Genomic DNA, 18,041 nt, shown 5'->3' with positions numbered 1-18,041 from the left:
GTTCTCCGGTAGTCCCACCTCTGTGTATTCAGGGTTCTTTGCTAGGCAACAGCCACCGCCCCCTCATGGGAGGGACCAACAGAAAATCCCCCTCAACAATAACAAACCCAACCCACTTAAGGATAATTGGAGCCCCCTTAGCACAGAAGCTGCTCAGAAGAGGCCAGAGCAATTCTATAAGGAAGTGGATGGAGGTGCTCTGGGTATTTTGTTTTGCCCCAAGAGGAAGAAAGGTGTGTGTGTATTTCTGTGTGTGTACTCATGAAAATGAACCTGGATGACATTTTGAGGAAAGGGGAAAAAAAAAACCCTTTCTTTGGTGAAAGTGGAGTACTGATGGGATTCATGCAAGCAACCAAAGTAGATTAAAATGTAATTAAAATTAAATTTTAATTAAAAACTAAGCAATCATATTAAGCCTTCATATGATTTATTTGTTTAGAAACAGCTTGTTGAGTACAGTAACCATAGATCAGTGTTTCTCAACCTTGGTGACTTTAAGTCCTGTGGACTTCAACTCCCAGAATTCCCCAGTCAGCTGGCTGGGGGATTCTGGGAGTTGAAGTCCACAGGACTTAAAGTCGCCAAGGTTGAGAAACACTGCCATAGATTGTTAGCCTGGTGGTTCTGGGTTCAGAATTCTGCATGTACACAGCCAATAGGCGGTACTGTAAGTTCCCTGGGAATCTTCCATGTACAACACCGAACAACATTCAAATTAACAGCTGAATTTGTTATTTGAGAACAATGACACCCAATCTTAATTGGGCTACTGTGGATACATTTGCATTATGAGGATATGGCACTTTCCTAAATTAGCTGTCATTGGACTGATGGAGGAGGGATTTGTACATTCCAAAAGTGCATGCCACAGTGGCCATGGATAATCACAAAACAGACATCTGCCAGAAGGCAAACTGCTGAGGTTTTATTTCTCAATATCCCATCTGGCTGCTCTTCCTGCAGAATGCTTTCTAACACTCCAGCTTACTTTATATATGTATTTTAGAATCAAACACAACAGTGGGTGTTAGTCACCCACCATGTTTATGTTCCAAGAATACTTAAGGGTCCCTATAGGCAGCCTATTCTTGGAACTGAAAATTACGCTGGGTGTTATTTTGTGACGACCTTTAGAAGCTGACTACCTTTACAATAAATTAGAAATTCTAAACAAGTTAGGAAAAACATGCAGAGCATGGCTTCTGGAAACCTCTCCAACCCCTTAAGACAAGCTCTATCTATTCTGGGTCACATTACAAGAAGAGAACAGTGTTTAAGAATGGAGCAATCAGATGCCTTGCAAGTTATTGCCTAAATGCCTCTTCCTTAGGGACGCATTGGGAATTTTTTTCTGATTTTTTTTCCTCCCCAGATCCTGATTGGATCCAGCTCAATTTCAAATTCAAGCTTTCTTTTGCTGGTTTCTCCTGTCACACCAGATTTGGTCCCATTCTATCAGGTTTGACAGTTTCCTGCTGATGAGCAGCCAGATGGGCAGAGGCCTGACGCCCTTTGCATAATTTATTTTCAATGTTCCATTTGGGTAGGAAACAGTAAAAAAAAGGCACAAACTTTTGACCTAATGCCAATGCAGGTATCCATGCATTATCCATATATTTCCATCTCATATTCTAAAAAATAGGAAATCAGCCATTGTAGATTTTTCTCTTCCTCCTAGCATTTATTGGGAGGCTCCTAAAAGCAAGCTGAATGTATTCTAGCAGAACCTAATATGAATGTCTGCAAAATGTCTGCAATCTGCTCTTACATCTTGCTTTAAATACAGAGACATCAATATGTGCACTTTTTCTACTTCCCCTCCTAACATTTAATTTATCATCAGTTCTCATGAGATATGGAAATCTGGAAATGTTTCCAGATTTTGGTAACTTTTGGATCTGCCTTAGAAAAGGCAATAAAAGTGGCCAGAGCAAGAAACTTTGCAACAGAAGGTAGGATTATCAGAAAATAATAGGGAAAAACCTGAATGCTGCAAAATGGATATTCACAAAAGAAGAAGAAATAGAAGATTATCTTCCTAAATTCATGTGAAGATCGATCCAAATGTTTGTACAGACGTAATAGATTTTCAGAAGCATTCTTTAATATAACTTTCCCTACTATGGGTATTCCAACACGTTTGGCAGCTCCTTTTCAAGGCTGGGCTCAAATAAAATAGGCACAAAATAATTCAGGAATGTCGGATAAGTAATTTATCTAATCTATTTATTTATTTTCTACAGCACTTAAATTCCAGCCATTGTATATCAAGAGCAAGATTCAAGCCTAGCCCAAGAACAACATAGAAAAATTCAGCCAAAGTTCAGTTTTTTATTTGTTGATACCAAATATACAGAATTTTGCCAGATTAAATCTGTACTATTCTCACCCAGTTGGATATACCCTGAGGTGTTCTGGGAAGTGGTTGTTCTTTCTTCTTCTGTCTTATATCCAACTCCAGACTGAGTTGCCTCTTGTCTTGTCCCCCTCCTAGGAATGTGTTCCCTTCTTTCTGGGAAACTACTACTTCTCTGAGGTCTATCACACCACCTCCTCCTCTATAGGCACTATCCCTCATATCAGGAAGCATTTACAGTAAAATCAAACTCCTCCTGCCTGAGCTATCTAAATTGGTAAGAGCAGCAGTCCCCAACCTTTCCAGTTTGGCAACCCAGCCTGGCCCGTGTGTGTGTGTGTGTGTGTGTGTGTGTGTGTGTGTGATGTGAGTGACAGGCACACAGCTCCATGTGTACAAGCAGTGGGTATGCGTGCCCTCCACTCGTGCGGAGCTTCGCCTGCAAGCAAGTTAGAAGACTTGTGCTCATAAGTGAAGCTCCACTTGCCTGAGAGGCAGTCACTTTTGCACTCATGTGTGAAGCTCTGCTTGCTTGAAGCTCCGCTCATGTGAGCACCCTCCAATCGTGTGAGCGGAACTTCATGCGCATGCACTTGCCTATCTCTCCCATGGCCCGGCTTCGAATAGGCCATGGTCCAGTAGTGGGCCGTGACCTGGTGGTTGGGGACCCCTATGTTATAGTACTCTCTATGGGTGGGAGGCCTAAGTTCTATTTATATATTTAAAGATAGATTTGACATTAGATTTCTTTCCTCTAACCGTTTGAGAACTATTGGACAACATAAGATCATAAACCTGCCTTATGTGTAGTTCTTTTGAGACTTTGAGTCAATTTTGACTCCTAATGAATGTCTGAACAAGTGCTTATAGTTTTCTTGACAAGGTTTGGCAAGAAGTGATTTTGCTCCTGCCTTCTTCCTAAGGCTGAGAGAAAATTCTATTGAATCCAAAATTCTATTGAAAGTATGATTCAGGAGCGATTGTAGGCAAAATGTTAATTCCATTCACTATCAAACCTAAGAGATGCCCCCTACATAAAGGTAAAGGTTCCCCTCGCACATAAGTGTTAGTTGTTCCCGACTTTAGGGAATGGTGCTCATCTCTGTTTCAAAGCCGAAGAGCCAGCGCTGTCCAAAGACGTCTCCGCGGTCATGTGGCCGGCATGACTAAATGCCGAAGGCGCACGGAATGCTATTACTTCCCATCAAAGGTGGTCCCTATTTTTCTACTTGCATTTTTACATGCTTTCAAACTGCTAAGTTGGCAGAAGCTGGGACAAGTAATGGGAGCTCACTGTATTACACAGCACTAGGGATTTAAACCGCCAAACTGCCTACCTTTCTGATCAACAAGCTCAGCGTCTTAGCCACTGAGCCACCGCGTCCCTGCCACCTACATATAACTGCTTAAAGTGTAAGAAATATTCACAGCAAGCTGAACTGAAAATGTTTTCCACGACTGCTTGTAAAGTGTTCTACTATATATTAGACTGGAGATAGCAAATCGGTATTTTGTATTATGCATGGTACAAGCTTCTTGGTTAGAATTTGATCTCCAAACATTAAAAAAATATAAATGGCAAGTAAAACATTGTCTTGACTTTAAAAACTATTTTACTTCATTGCATGGTTTTAAAAGTTAAGTTAGCAAGCCAGCTTGGTGTAGTGATTAAGGCATCAGGCTAGAAACTGAAAGACTGAATTCTGTTCCTATCAGTGGTGAGTTCATATCAGTTCAGACTGGTTTGGCTGAACCGGAAGTGTTTTGGTGGCCTGGGTCGCTGCGAACTGGTTCCCCGGGCAGCACCGTCAGCTTCTTTTTTAGTTCTGTGTATGCGCAGAACAATTTTAATTGTACTGGGCATGCACTTGCAATTATTAACTCTCTTAATAAATTGGAACTTTGAACAATACTTTGCCTTGGACTCTGATTTAATTTTGGATGTTATTTGGAACCTTGACATGGAGGTATGCCTGCCAGAACCCACCCCTGACTCCTACCTTTGACAAAAAGCCAGCTAAGTGACCCTGGGCCAGTCTTTTCTCTCAGCCCTAAAAAGGGGACAATGCAAAACTATTTCTAAAAAATCTTGCAAAGAAAACTGCAGGGACATATCCAAGACATGATTGAAGGTGGGGGGGAATCTTATAGTTTTATTACTATAACTAATTGGAATGTATTTATTTTTAAAGTCTCTTCTTGAAGGCTTACTGATACTCTGAATGATCTGGATCAGTGGTGGGTTATGACCGGTTTGCCCCAGTACGGGCGTATCGGTGCCTGCTGAGAGCACCAGATCCGGTACGGTGCTCCGGAGGGCCCACCCACCATCCTTACCTCTATTTGAGCCGACTGGGACATTTGCGCAGGCACACACGGAATGTATGGCACCTATGCGATGCTCCGCTAAACAGCTGGAGCGGGCAGTGGATACACATGCACATGGTGGACGCCTGACCCCGTTGCAGCATACCGCTTGCAACAGGATCCAGAACCCACCGTTGATCTGGATTCATATGACATTCATTTTTTCTTAATACTCAATGAATCATATTAAAATAGGCTTATTATATAATGTTGCACAATCCAGTCAAACAAAATGTTTATGGATCCTTCCTTTTTAAATAATAAACTAGTCTATACAAGTTTCAATAAAGGTTATTTGAATTCCAATTTAGTTCTGCACCCTTGGGCTATCAATTCCTATGATTAAAGCATAGGTATGGAAAGGGGAAAAGACATGTTCACATTTTGTAAAGCAGGTCTATAAAATATATGTCCTCCATCCTTATTTCTGTAGATACGTTGGCTAGGGAAGAATCATCAAGATAAAATAGAGAAGTAGTAATGTATACAATTTAATTAGTGTGCAAAGTTTTTGAGATTCCCTCATCATCATATATATGGGAATTACCATCTCAAAATATAGGAAAGCCCCTGTCTTAAGTTTATTTTCAAGCTCAGCCAACTGTTGTCCAGAAACTCCATCACTTTGTGACAGATCCTGGTGGTGGCTCTGAACATTGTTGCTATCCCCCTGGCAAACCAGATCTTCAACCTGAGAGTCCCCTTGGATTCAAACTCTTGCTGGATAAGAAGGTGGTGTTAGGAAGTTAGCATCCACGCCTCTCCTATAAGAATGAAATATCCTAGGTCTAGGAAATATTAAAAAGGCAGAATATTATATTTCCATGAGTGTGAAAATGGAGAAACATGTTTTTAAAGACAAAGTAGCTCCCTGCAGCTTCCTGCTGCTGCCCCCCCCCGCCCTTGTCAATAAGACATTGGGGCCTGGACCAGTCTATTCTATATAACAAATGTAGGATTAGCCTTCTACCCATCTCACCTGGGAGGACTGCATCAGCCAGCAGGACAAACAGGCTTGGGTCTCAGGATAGCCTACAAAGTTGCCCCTGCACCACCCCCTGGGAGTCTCACCACCAATCAGAATGCATTTCTTACACAGGAACGGGAAGCTCTGGGGTGGGGCCCAACAGAGGGCATAAAACCAGGCACTTTCAGCATCTCTGCCTCCTTTTCTTCTTCACCCAACATCTTGAAGCATGTGATCCTGTTCAGGAACTCAAGCCATGTGATCCTATCCACCATGTGATCCTGTCCACCATTAAACCATCTTTCCAAGCAGCCTCCGTGTTTCCAGTGTCTTTTTCCCCACTTGGAACTGAACCCAGGACATTTCTTCCAACAGTGGAAACCATGATCTGGAGGCCCTTTCCTGCTGGTGAGCCAGTTGCAGTTCTATTTGAAGCCTCAGTAACTATAATTCACACCCTGATTGCCACATGTTTAGAATCTTGGAATGCACTTTACATGGAGAGATACTTCTGAAAATGAATTAGAATTTATAGTCGGTAAGAATGTGGTAGCCAACATGCTAACAGGTTAAGATGTACTATGTAAGCATAAATTGATTCTCTAGTGATTATTGAATGCTGGTAGACCTTGAAGTCCAAGCAAGTGCTGATTTTGACCTATAAAGCTCATTTCCAGGGTGCTTTAGAGCAGTTTCCCAACCTTTCTAGCTTTGCGGACTGCTTGGGAAGGGGGGCACTCTGTGTGAGAAGCGGGTAAGCGCATGCCCGGGCAGCTCCATTTGCGCAAGTGGCGGACATATGTGCCTTCATCAGAAGCTGATATTATAGTCCCAGTGAAACACAACACTCACAAAATTGTAACAAGTTGTATTGTTCCAGGGAGATAAGCAAAGTGGCCACCATAAGTGGACTCGTACTTTAAAGCAGATATTATATAGCAAACAGATAATGCAAGACCATTTTCTACCATTGTTAGTCATGTCTATGCATCCTAATGCAAAGCACCTTTTGCCTCTTACCAATTTGTTTGTTTTTACAGCAACTGCTCCCTTTTGCTTGCCTTGGGGTACTATTAGTGCAACTACATCCTTATTTACTAATGAAGCGACTAAGGGAATCTGAACTTTGTTTAGTCTATTCCAGCTTAATATTTGAAGTTGTGAAAAAACTAGTCTGATCATGCATACTTTTCTGCCACCATTAGCTGTTCCACCTTTTGATTCCTGCAAAGTGCTCCATTTATTTTCCCTGTAAAAGTAAGTTAAGCCCTCTAGGTACTTTGTCAAAAAGAATGGACAGCCTCTTATTTTTAATCCAACAGCTCTCAGTGCTGACATATCCACCCAAGAGCATCTCACTGTATATCAGACTTGATTTCCATAAAAATATCCTTGAACAAATTGATGCTTCAGGAACTGCAAGGTAAATAAATATTTATAGAAAAGAGGAAAAACAACAGGGCAGCAATCTGTGTTCCTTCCCCATCAGAGACAGAATTACTATCCACAGGGTGATTCACCTCTACAGCACTAATAGCAGCAGGAAAAATATGAAAATAGACTGCCAAGAAACAATGGATGTTCTCCTATATGCCCAAATAAATACTGGTACTAATCTCTATAATAGCAAGGAAAACTAAGGAGCAGAAATCAGCATCCTTTCAGGCTGCTAATCCTGTATCTACCATCAAGTTCATCCTTGCCTCTTCAAAGCTATCTTCCTTTCTTCCGGAAGAGGCCATTTATAGTTCTTCAAAGCCCATTTCAGTATGTTATTCAACGCTCCATTCATCAAAAATCTCATTGCAAAGCAAGTACTTTGAGCAAAACAACAACCTTTCAGGGATCTATTTGGGATTGTAATCAGTCTTTGTTTATAGCAGAGTCCCCTGCATGATGCCTTTCACCCATTGTTTGGATACTCAGCATAATTGTTTATCCCTTGATGTATAGATACTAATAGATACTAATACATCTAACCACAAGCCTTGGCAATATCTAATATCTTTTTTCTAATATGATGCTTTTGCCTCTTTCTCATCCCTGTGTTAGTAACATTTATCCAAGGCAGCATAATTTGCTTTATCATCTATTATCTTGGGGGGGAAAGAGGTGAGTACAGTGACTTGAAACAAAGAAAACAAAAAGAGGATAATGATCAGCAACCAGAACAGTAATCGTCATCCCTGGAAATTGTATATTTTCTTTTCTTTCTTTCAGTTCAAAGATTGCTGGATTCAACTTCCAACTAAGCTTTGTGGGGGGTGGGGGGATTCATCAATCATCCAAAGATCTAAACTTAAATCCTTCATGCAATACAAGACCACAGAAAATTTCTTAATGGGGCAATACTCATGAAGGAATCTAAACACTTTAATTTCTATTTGATATGTACAAATGATCATTCCTCATTATACCCTATTCCTGATCACAGGCTTAAAATTTCTGGTACACTGTTTATGAATATATTTTTATTATGACTCAGTTGCCCAAACTGGCTATTTTGCAAAATGCCAACGACTGCTAATTTAAGAAACTGATCACAGAAGCCATTTTGCTCATTAGAGAAAAGATGGGGTATATAAATTACCAGTAAGAAGATGGGCACAGAGTCTTGAAATCTATTGTTCAATCCTGTACAAAAATACCCATTGCTCAACTAAAATGAGAAAGGGGACCTACTAGCTAATGCAGCATTAATAAGACATATCACATTTCCAGTTCCAAATGCACATAAATGAAAGTAATTTCATGGAATCTGATTTAAAGAACCTGAAGATTGTTGTGGGAATTAGTTTGCAAACAAAATCAGCTTTTGGTCAATATCTAAAAACTAAAAAAGAGGCAAAAAAGAGAAATTCTGTAAAACATGTTTGGATATTTTGAATTCAGATGAATATCTTGTTCCTTGGACCTCTGAGATTTGAAAAAAGGAACAGGCTTTGGGGCATAATGTCCTTGCAAGAATTATGTTGGCAGAACGATTCCCACAAGACTCTTTGCTGCTAATCTGTCATGCTTGGGATAGAAGACATGCTATTACTCCTAGAATAGTTAAACTGTAGTCCTACTATTTATTTTATGTGATATTTTAATTATTTTATCAGTTACTCTGCTAAGTTCCTTGTGGTTCTGTGAGAAGATTATTTGCAGTCTTCCAGATGTTACAGTAATGTCTTTTTAATTGCAATGCAATCTAGACCTGCCTCTGGTCATTGTTCTATCTCTGTCTACCGTGAGAAGAACTTCCATCTTCTTATAAAGCAAGATCTCATCATCCCTTATTTTTCTTGATACAATCATGAACTAAAAAGAAATCCATGAAGCCTCAGCCTCAAATCTGAAGGCATGACAAGACCAACACACACATATGTCAGTCTTCTACTGCTGTCACTTTCTAACATATAAACACATCTTCAGGTGATAAGCAGGGTTATGATATATTTTGATGAAATATAGGCACAACCAAAGCTTTAAGAAGTTGAAGGCAGAGCTAGACTTTGCTCCAAGTAGTAGATTGGTTACTATAACATCCAAGTATAAGGAAGCCTTGTTTGTTGGTTATATGAATTGAGTGGAAATGTTAAGACTTCTATTCTATTGCTGGGTATATATTAACTCTGCCCTCTCATATCAAAGATGGCTTAGTTCCAACCACACCCAACTGCTAATGCATTTTTGCTTTCTCTAGCTAGCTGCATGCTGAACTGCAGGAGGTTATATTAATGGATATTAAAATTTAAATGTGGGCTGAGAGCAAAGGGAGAAGGAAAGCTAATGTTGCACGTAAGTGCAAGCTGGCCAAAGCTATCTATATACTATTAAAACTCTCCTGTCTATTTGTAATCCTCAGTTAATGGGGCATCACAGCACAATTTTTAAAAAATTCAAGTACCTCAAATCTGTTAAAGAAAGTGTACAAATCCAGGACCCAATACTCCCGTGTTATTGACATTTCCAGGATCTTCATAACAGTTGCATTCAGAAAATTGTGGCTGCTGCAACATTGCTGCGGTTATCCGCAGTCATGTGATTGTGATTTCTGATGCTCTCTGCCGATTTTTAATGAGCAAAGTCAATGGGAAGTTGGCAGAAAGTGGGAAGTTGCTTTCACTCCGCATTTTTGCCACCTGACCATCCAAAGGAAACATTTCTGAAAGAATGACCTAATGGGTTGTGGGTTGTTTAGTATTCCTCTAATCACTAGCCTCCAGAAGTTATGGGTGCTCCAACACTGGAGGTTTTTAAGAAGACACTGGACAACTATTTGACTGAAATGGTATAGCAGGGGTTTGAGCAGGGAGTTATTTAGAAGACTTCCAAGTTTCCTTTCAACTCTGTTACTCTTTTATTCTGTTACCATTACTAAGTTTTCTCCAGTTAATATCCATAGGATCAATCAGAAAATGCAGTAACCATCTTTTTTAGTATAAAGATAAGTACTATTTTAATAACCTACTTTTCAGATAAATGGACTCAAGTTATTTATAACAATTAACATTTATTACATAAATACTAAACAGGGCTGCATAGAAATCTGGGTTCAAAGGGCCAAATGGGATTTGGAACACATGTGTGTGCACAACACAGCAATTAGGAACACCTTAAAGAAGACAGACCTTTTCTTTGGACTGAAGAACATATCCCCAAAACTGGCAAGCAATTTTGGGAAAAGACATTTGGTTAAAGGGTTCCTGCAGATTATGCATCCACACAAATATATATATATACTCCAAATAACACTTTGCCCTTTGAATCTGAATCCTGCCCAGCCCTGCTATTAAGAATGTTTGATAAGAATGGAAGTAGGAGGTGAACTAGCATAAAAGAAAGTTATATATTGTTTGTGACATTTATGTTAATATTTCATTGTTCTTCTTGACAATACATTTCATGACAAGCATAATATCAAATTGAGGTAAGGAATGGATCAACTCAGCTGTTATGTCATCTTTTCCTGAATAGTTAAAAGCTAAGGTGCACATTTTCCCTTACCACAGTAACTGAAAACTACTATTTGCAAGTCACGTGCTTATTATCAAATTCCAGTTGCAGTTAAGAACACGATTCTCAAGAAGAAAGGTGATCTCTAGTAGTGAGGCACCTTACATGGGCTATGTCTAAGACAGCTTGCTACCATATATGGTGGACTTGGAAAAGAAATGAAACAAATACATGTGATTACAGAATTTAGAAGATAAATACTGAGATGAGACCAGAACTTTTTAAATAGATACTTATGGGTAATCAAATAGAAAATAATATGGAAGATTGATTTTATACATGGTAACTGCAGCAAGGTTATTAAATGCACAAAGGTGGAAAAATACTGAAATAGTCACAATGGAGGAATGGACTGCAAAGATATGCAGAACTAGGAAAGATGATAAATCTGACCTGCCTGGTCAGAGACAAGATAATAAGTACTTTTATAAAAGACTGGGAACTGGACTTTCTGCTGTAAATGGGGGAAAAGTAAAAGGGTGATTTTTGGATTTGATGATTGAAAAAATATTAAATAAAGTGCTGAAGTGATTATTGTAATGTTAAAGAGAAAGATGAAATGATGATGCTTTTAATTCTGTATAGAAGAATGAAAGTCACTTCTTCAACTATTTTTTTCTTTTTTCCCTTTTCTTTAACTCTAGTTTTTTTGCACCTTTTCTTTTGCATGTATATGTGACTGTATTTATTTATTTACTTATTTCTGTGTTTAATTTTGAGCTATGAACATGAAACGAAACAAAACAAAAGAAATGGAAGAAAAGGGGAGTGTGGGTAGAAAAATTCCTGTATGAATCTTCTATGTGAAAATAAGAAAATAAACACCTAATAGAATAAATGAAAAATGGCTCTATGTGGAAATATTTAGACACTGATATAAAGAATTATGTTATAAGGTGCCAAAGAAGCTTGTGAAATTAGATTAACACAAGGTATGAAAAAGGACACTTAAGGACATAGTAATCAGTATGTAGGATAGGCAGAGTGAACTCTGGGCGAAAGACACAATGAAACCTCCTTAATCTCACAACACATGAACAGATTCAGCCAGTCTCAAGTGGGAAATTGTGAGCATTCTGGACCAAGCCAAATACAAAAATGCTAGGAAATTCTTGGCGTCATTAATAGATGCATAGAAATAAAACACATTTACACACCATTCTAAAGAGACAACAAAACATTAAGAAAGAAATTTAAAAAAAAGACCACATGCTGTCCTACACCCACACCCACATAAGTGGGGATTAACACCAGACAAACAATCAAACAGAAAACAATGACATAATCAAGAACTACCAAGGAGGAAACTACAGCTCATCAATATTAGCCAGGCAAACTATTGTATATAAATAGAGAGCAAAGTCCACATTCACTAGTGCTGATGATGTTACCTATTCAGGTAAAGAACAAGCAAACAACCAAGCTCAGAGAGAACCAAGAACTCCATAAGAGAATAACTACTGGGGGGGGGGGGGGAATAAAAGAATGACATAGAAATGTGCATAGTGTGGGGGGAAAACAGTTGGAGAGAAAATGGGTCAAAAACAGAAATAAACATAAAGTAGTCTGTCTACTTGAAAGAAAATGTAGGGTAATTTTGATACATTTTTTTAAAAAAAATGGAAAGGTAAAAAAGACTTAGTGAGGAGTCAGTCATCAGCAGAATGAATAGAATTAAAAGTATTAAAAATAATTGGGATCAAACTGAAAGAAGTAAAAAAGGGGAAAGGGATAGAAATGGTTTAGAGATTTGTATGGAAAGAAAAGTAATATGCTGTAATAAAATTGAAACAAACCTTTTAACTATTAGTGTCAAAGGAGGAAAAATCAATTTTTTACAGCAATTATAAGACCAATTGTAAATGCACCTCTTTAATGACTCATGTTCTTTTAATAATCTATCCCCGTGATGGCGAACCTATAGCACGTGTGCCACAGGTGGCATGCAGAGCCCTCTCTGCAAGCATGTGAGCCATTGCCCCAACTCAGCTCCACCGCGCATGTACATGCGCCTCCCGCTGGCCAGCTGATTTTTGGGTCTATGTCATGCATGCATGAGGAAGTATTCTGTCTGATTTAATGCCTTGAATGGATTCAGGATCAGATGCAATGATAAATGATAAACTGTCTGTTCCTCTCAAGTTTTGTCTACTATTGCATTGTGCTAGGCTTTCATCTGCCATCTGCCTTAAATATGTAGCATGATATATTTCCAGGCCATCTGCACTTTCAAAAGCCCAAATGATGCTCTGTTATCTTAGAGAGATAACATGTGCAAACCACATTTATTCCTCAACCAAGCAACATGGTGCTCCCCATAGAACAAAGATTTGTTTTCCTCCTGTCCCTGTTACAAACTCAGTTGCCATACAAGATGGAGAAAGTGTTTCTCAACTTTGGCAGCTTTAAGATGTGAGAATCTCAATGCCCAGAATTCCCCAGCCAGCTATGGAACACTGAGATAGCCTGAAATTAGAGTGGGTAGGCAATCTTAAGATGCTTTTATGCAAGGAAAAAGCCTAAATTGCTCTTTTAAATCTTGCCAGACAAGTTCAGAACAGGGGAGACTGTTCCAATAAGTCTGGGAAATCTCTCAAAAGTACAAAGAGGATATTTTATTGTTATTGTTTATGTTGCCCATTTTCCACACAAAACTTATTCATGCTGACCATACAGATCTCCACAGCTTGATACAGAAGAAATGCCTCTAATCTACACAGAACAATAGTAGCTCTGTTGTTAGGCCGGAATAGGCACCCACATGCTGTCAGCACCAAACCAACCTGCATCAACAATTCCTATTAAAACATGGGAAATACTGCAATCCTTTGGCTGTGAAGTAGTTATGCCACTGGGAAAACAGTTTTAACAGTAATCTGGGAAAATGTTATTCAGATAAACAAAGATATGCTCAATCAACTATGCAATGCAAAAAAATGAAAAGCCAAAATACACCACAAGATTACTGCACAATGATCCATTCATGGCACCCTGCAGCAAGTTGGAACAGCCAGTATCACATGAAAGGGAACCAGTGGTTTAGCCACACTTTGTACCTATACCGAGGTAGGTCTCATTTAAATTGCCTGTTTCTCCTCCAAGCTAGTTAAATAATAGACCACAGAAACTCTAGAGAGTCACTGTATACATTCTAAAAGACAAACCAACTGCTGCAGTTTGGCATTAGCCATATGAAATACCAAGAATAAGGAAGAACAGAAATTACCCCTAATTGCATCAGCAATGGGAGATGAGTTAGGTGATACTGCTGAAGAAGAGCCATGAGGAAATTATTCTACCACCTGCCTGGATATGGATATGCTACCACTATCGGGGAATGGCCAGCAAGATAAAATGGAAATATAAGCTAATTAAGTTGTCAACCATAATAGATACAGCAATCTGAGCATCTTCAAATACTACTATCATCCAATGAAACCGCTATCAGTCATCAGTCAGCAATTTTCTTTCACCCTTTTTTAATTCTACCAGCTTATGTCACTCACTCACTCTCTCTCTCACACACCCACACACAAATATTAAGTGCTATGTCGCCTTGAGTACTGCCCATCAAAAATAATCCAACTTCTTTATAAATTAGTTGGAGACATCCTTCCAACAACACAAACTTGTCATTTAGTCAGTATTTCTAGCAAGTCTCCCTGTCTCTCTATAATCCAGCAGGAAATGGTTACTCCTCCTTCTGGTTGTTCAGAATTTAAGGAAAAATTCTAAATTTGTGTACACTACCAAATCACCTTTGCTTCAATGTTATTGCTTCAATGTTGCTTCAATGTTATAAAAGATACTAAATAAATAGTTTCGTAGCTGTTTTAGAATCTAAAAACAGAAGGATAGCACAGGGCAAACCAATCTGCAAATTGTAAAAATTCTCAAAATATAGCCTCTATTTTTTGACAACTGTTATGTTGAAATATTTGGATGATAAATTATTTCTAAAAATAACATTTGAATGGAAGAAAAAAGGTCATAACCATTTGCAAATTCTTAATGTGAATTGTAATCAAATTGATTTTGCATATATGGGTATTGCTTTATAATACAAAGACTAATTATTACCCTTACAGTATTAATTTTTTTAAATGCCTAAAATTTAAAACCTAGAAATGTGCATCTAAAATCAAGTATTTCACAAATCTCTTGGAATTGTGTGCTATAATGTCATTTGATAATAGTGTCTCTTGAAATCTAATTCAGTAAATGATTGTCAATCTGCTGTCTTCGTTCTAATTCCAATAAAGAAATTACAATGGATTGAATGGTAGAATATAAAGCAATGCTTAAATCAATTGAATACTTTGAATTCTTTCTTTTATATAGGCAGCTTTTGTTTTATAACAGAAATTCTCAGGATTAAAAAAAAATCTCAGGAGAAAACACTGGGGAAACATTCGATCAGTGTGCTTGACTTGCAAATTAAAGCATTAATGACCCCTCTTGCTCTCATCTTAAATAAGAATCTTCTGTACAAAGACCATGAGTACAAATACACTTTTTCACAAACAATTTACTATTTATTTGGTAGTACACTAAAACCTTGAGAAAGTTTGAGATTTTCTAATGTTTCCTCCTCCCCCGCCCATTTCCTATTGTAAGATCTCTTATTTAATCTCATTTTGGCCTTTCTATAGTAATTATTCAAAGCTCCTTGGGAAGGTTGGCCCCTGAGCTTTTGGAAACATGAATTTACAGGAGTCCAAACGCTTTGTGCTTGTGCGCCAATTTAACTAGCAGACTAGTTCCTTTTATGAATCTGGGCTTATCTTACATTAAACAACCTGGGTATCATATTCTAGAAGATATCAGAGGAGATTGATATGTGCCACAGAGTTTGTTTTATTCCTCCTAAACTATCCTAAAGTATAGTACAGTACATTAACTCATCAACATTGAAGAATAGTATTTTTCCCCTTCTGTTCAATTATGTCCAATTCTTACAGACTGCTTGAACAGGTTGTTGCAATTTCCTTGACAGGGTTTTTCAAAAGTGGTTTACCACATTGTTCTTGAAGTAATATTGATACAGAGAAACCTCCAAGTGCTTCAACTACCCACTAAAAGGATGCAAATTACCAGCTTTCTGCAAGGAATATAAATCCTTCCATTCCCCACTATGCTGTCAGAGCTGAAGAAGCTTCTTGGATGACAAGCAAAACTAAGGACTGCAACCTTGGTAATAATCAATATTTTGAAATATTAATGTTTATTTTAAAATTCAAATCTTATCTTTCTTTCCTTTGAAGCAAGCTAAAATAAGTAATGCTTAGTAATCTAACTTATATGTTTATTTCTTCAAATAGAGGATAAAACATATGATAAGTGATATATTTAAAAGTATATATATTTATCCAAGTTCATCTCTTTATCCTTTTTGTAGGCCAATATACCTGAAAGTCAATTTCTATAAGTGCAGGAAATAACACCATGATACCAATATAGAACCTATACAGAAAAAGAGTCATAGTAATCACTTTGTGGAGAGATTGGTGGCAAACAAATGTAATAAATAATAAATGTGGCAGAAGCATCTAGCCAGCTGGAGTTGGGAGACAATTCTTGCTTAGATGGCAAAACTGATCATCATTGCCACTTCCATCTTCTGTTAAATGTAACAAAAAGTTACACTGAAGATCAAACAGAAGTATGTTTTGTTTTGATATCTCATTAAAAAAAGACTTTAAAAAGATGAAAACTTTCATTATATGTAATATAAACTGCACACATCTAATTCTGAATATAACTACATCTGAAAGTAATTATTTTTAAAAGGCTGCCTAAAGTTTTAGAAATGAAAGAATCCATTAAACTTCCATTCTTCAGGATGGCACAGCCCACAGCTACCGAAATGCAATAGCATCATGATTATATATATAGAAAGTGCCACATACACATGGAACCTTGTAATTAAGCATGCCAGCTCCTCCCAAAACTGGTTTCAAAGATCAAAAATTTCAGCCATCAGACTGATTAATAAAAGAGTGAACTGTAACAGAAGTCCATACAAAAGATTATCACATAGCCCTGAATTATGTATATAAAGGAAATAAAAAATGATAATAGAGTTATAAAAATATTACATCACAGGATTCACTTTACCACATTGTAGCTATAGAAAATATAGCAGATACATTAAAGGATTGTCTTGCATCAAAGAAGGGAATGGGGAAGGGAAACGCCTAAACAAGAACTTGTAGTTATTACTTCCAGAGTAATGATCTCTAACCCATCATTTTATCCCTGGTTCTAAATACTTCAACTTTTACAGTGCAAATTTGATGGGAAATATTGCAACAACAACAAAACAAAAACAAAAAATACAGATCAGACTGATTCTAAACTCATTCACTGGTAGAGTTCAGACGTGATAATATTCCAAAAGGATAAAGGTCTGTGATATTAGAAGGTACATCACCCTTATCCAACATCCCTAAAGGAATCCAAAACCTAGCCTAGTAGCAGCTGTTTTGAATCATTTTCTTAGACAGTAGAGAAGACAGCCGGATCGGCTCCTCCTATCTCACAAATTAGGCAACCGCTGTCAGCAAAGGAGCAGCACCTGCCCCATAGCCCGGAGACCTGCCTTTTGCTGTGCCAGCAGTGCAGAGACACACCCTTCCAGAAGGAAACACAATGACAACTGAAGCACAAATAAGGAGTTGGCCACAGGGATTGTGCGCATGTGGGGTGGTGGCGGCGGTGGTGAGTAGAAAAGGCAGGATTTGAGACATGATTCTCAATGTCTAATCATGTGCCTCCAGGCTAAATGTACGGCCGGATTCACTCTAAGCACCCAATTGAATCTGCAACGGCAAAAAAAATCAGGGTCCTCCTAATTCCCCCATATAGGAATGAAAAGGAGGGTTTTCAAATGCAGATGGATTAGCCTGATCGCTTAAATTGTATTTACTTCCATAAAATATGTCTATGGAGATTCTCTTCCACAAAACATCCAACGCCAGGGTAAAATTACACAAACGCCTATGGAAAAACCGCTATTTTCAGCCAGTTATTGCAGCTCACCCGCCTCTGCCCGGGGGTACTCTGGGGCCATCCCCCATCTACCACCACAGTCTCCCTAACCGACGTTAAGCTCGTCTGTCAGACAGGCTAGCCGCTAGCTGCTTCTCGGGCCAAGATGAGCGCTTTCCACGAGGATAACTCACCATGTCCCCGCCTCCGTAAGAGAGAAAGAGGCACGGAGAAGCTCCTACCTGGGCCTCCTTCGGGTCTCTTAAGAAAAAGAGTCAGAGGATGGAGGAGAAAGCGCGCATGCGCTTAATAGACTCCCGATCTCCCGAAGCCGCTCCGGCCGCCCCTGAAAGA

The 18,041-nt window shown here is 38.5% G+C and overlaps 1 protein-coding gene across 7 annotated transcripts in view; it reads right to left on the bottom strand.

Moving 5' to 3' along the window:
• KLC4 (kinesin light chain 4) overlaps nt 1-18,025 on the bottom strand; it is a 55,616-nt gene extending 37,591 nt beyond the window's left edge. For 3 of the 7 annotated variants that reach the window (XM_087717662.1, XM_087717661.1, XM_087717659.1), the window contains exon 1: nt 17,882-18,025. The gene's annotated coding sequence lies outside the window, so the exon portion shown is untranslated. The remainder of the gene's footprint in view (nt 1-17,881) is intronic. The other 4 variants (XM_087717655.1, XM_087717658.1, XM_087717657.1 and 1 more) reach the window with 3 other exon arrangements.
• Between the last annotated feature and the right edge of the window lie 16 nt (nt 18,026-18,041).

The sequence above is a fragment of the Thamnophis sirtalis genome, unplaced genomic scaffold, assembly GCF_051295495.1.
Source record: "Thamnophis sirtalis isolate CommonGarterSnake01/CBP01778 unplaced genomic scaffold, rThaSir2_p1.2 scaffold_6, whole genome shotgun sequence".
Lineage (NCBI taxonomy): Eukaryota > Metazoa > Chordata > Lepidosauria > Squamata > Natricidae > Thamnophis > Thamnophis sirtalis.
The sequence above is the reverse complement of the archived record's forward strand: the minus strand, read 5'-3'. Positions and strand labels throughout refer to the sequence as shown.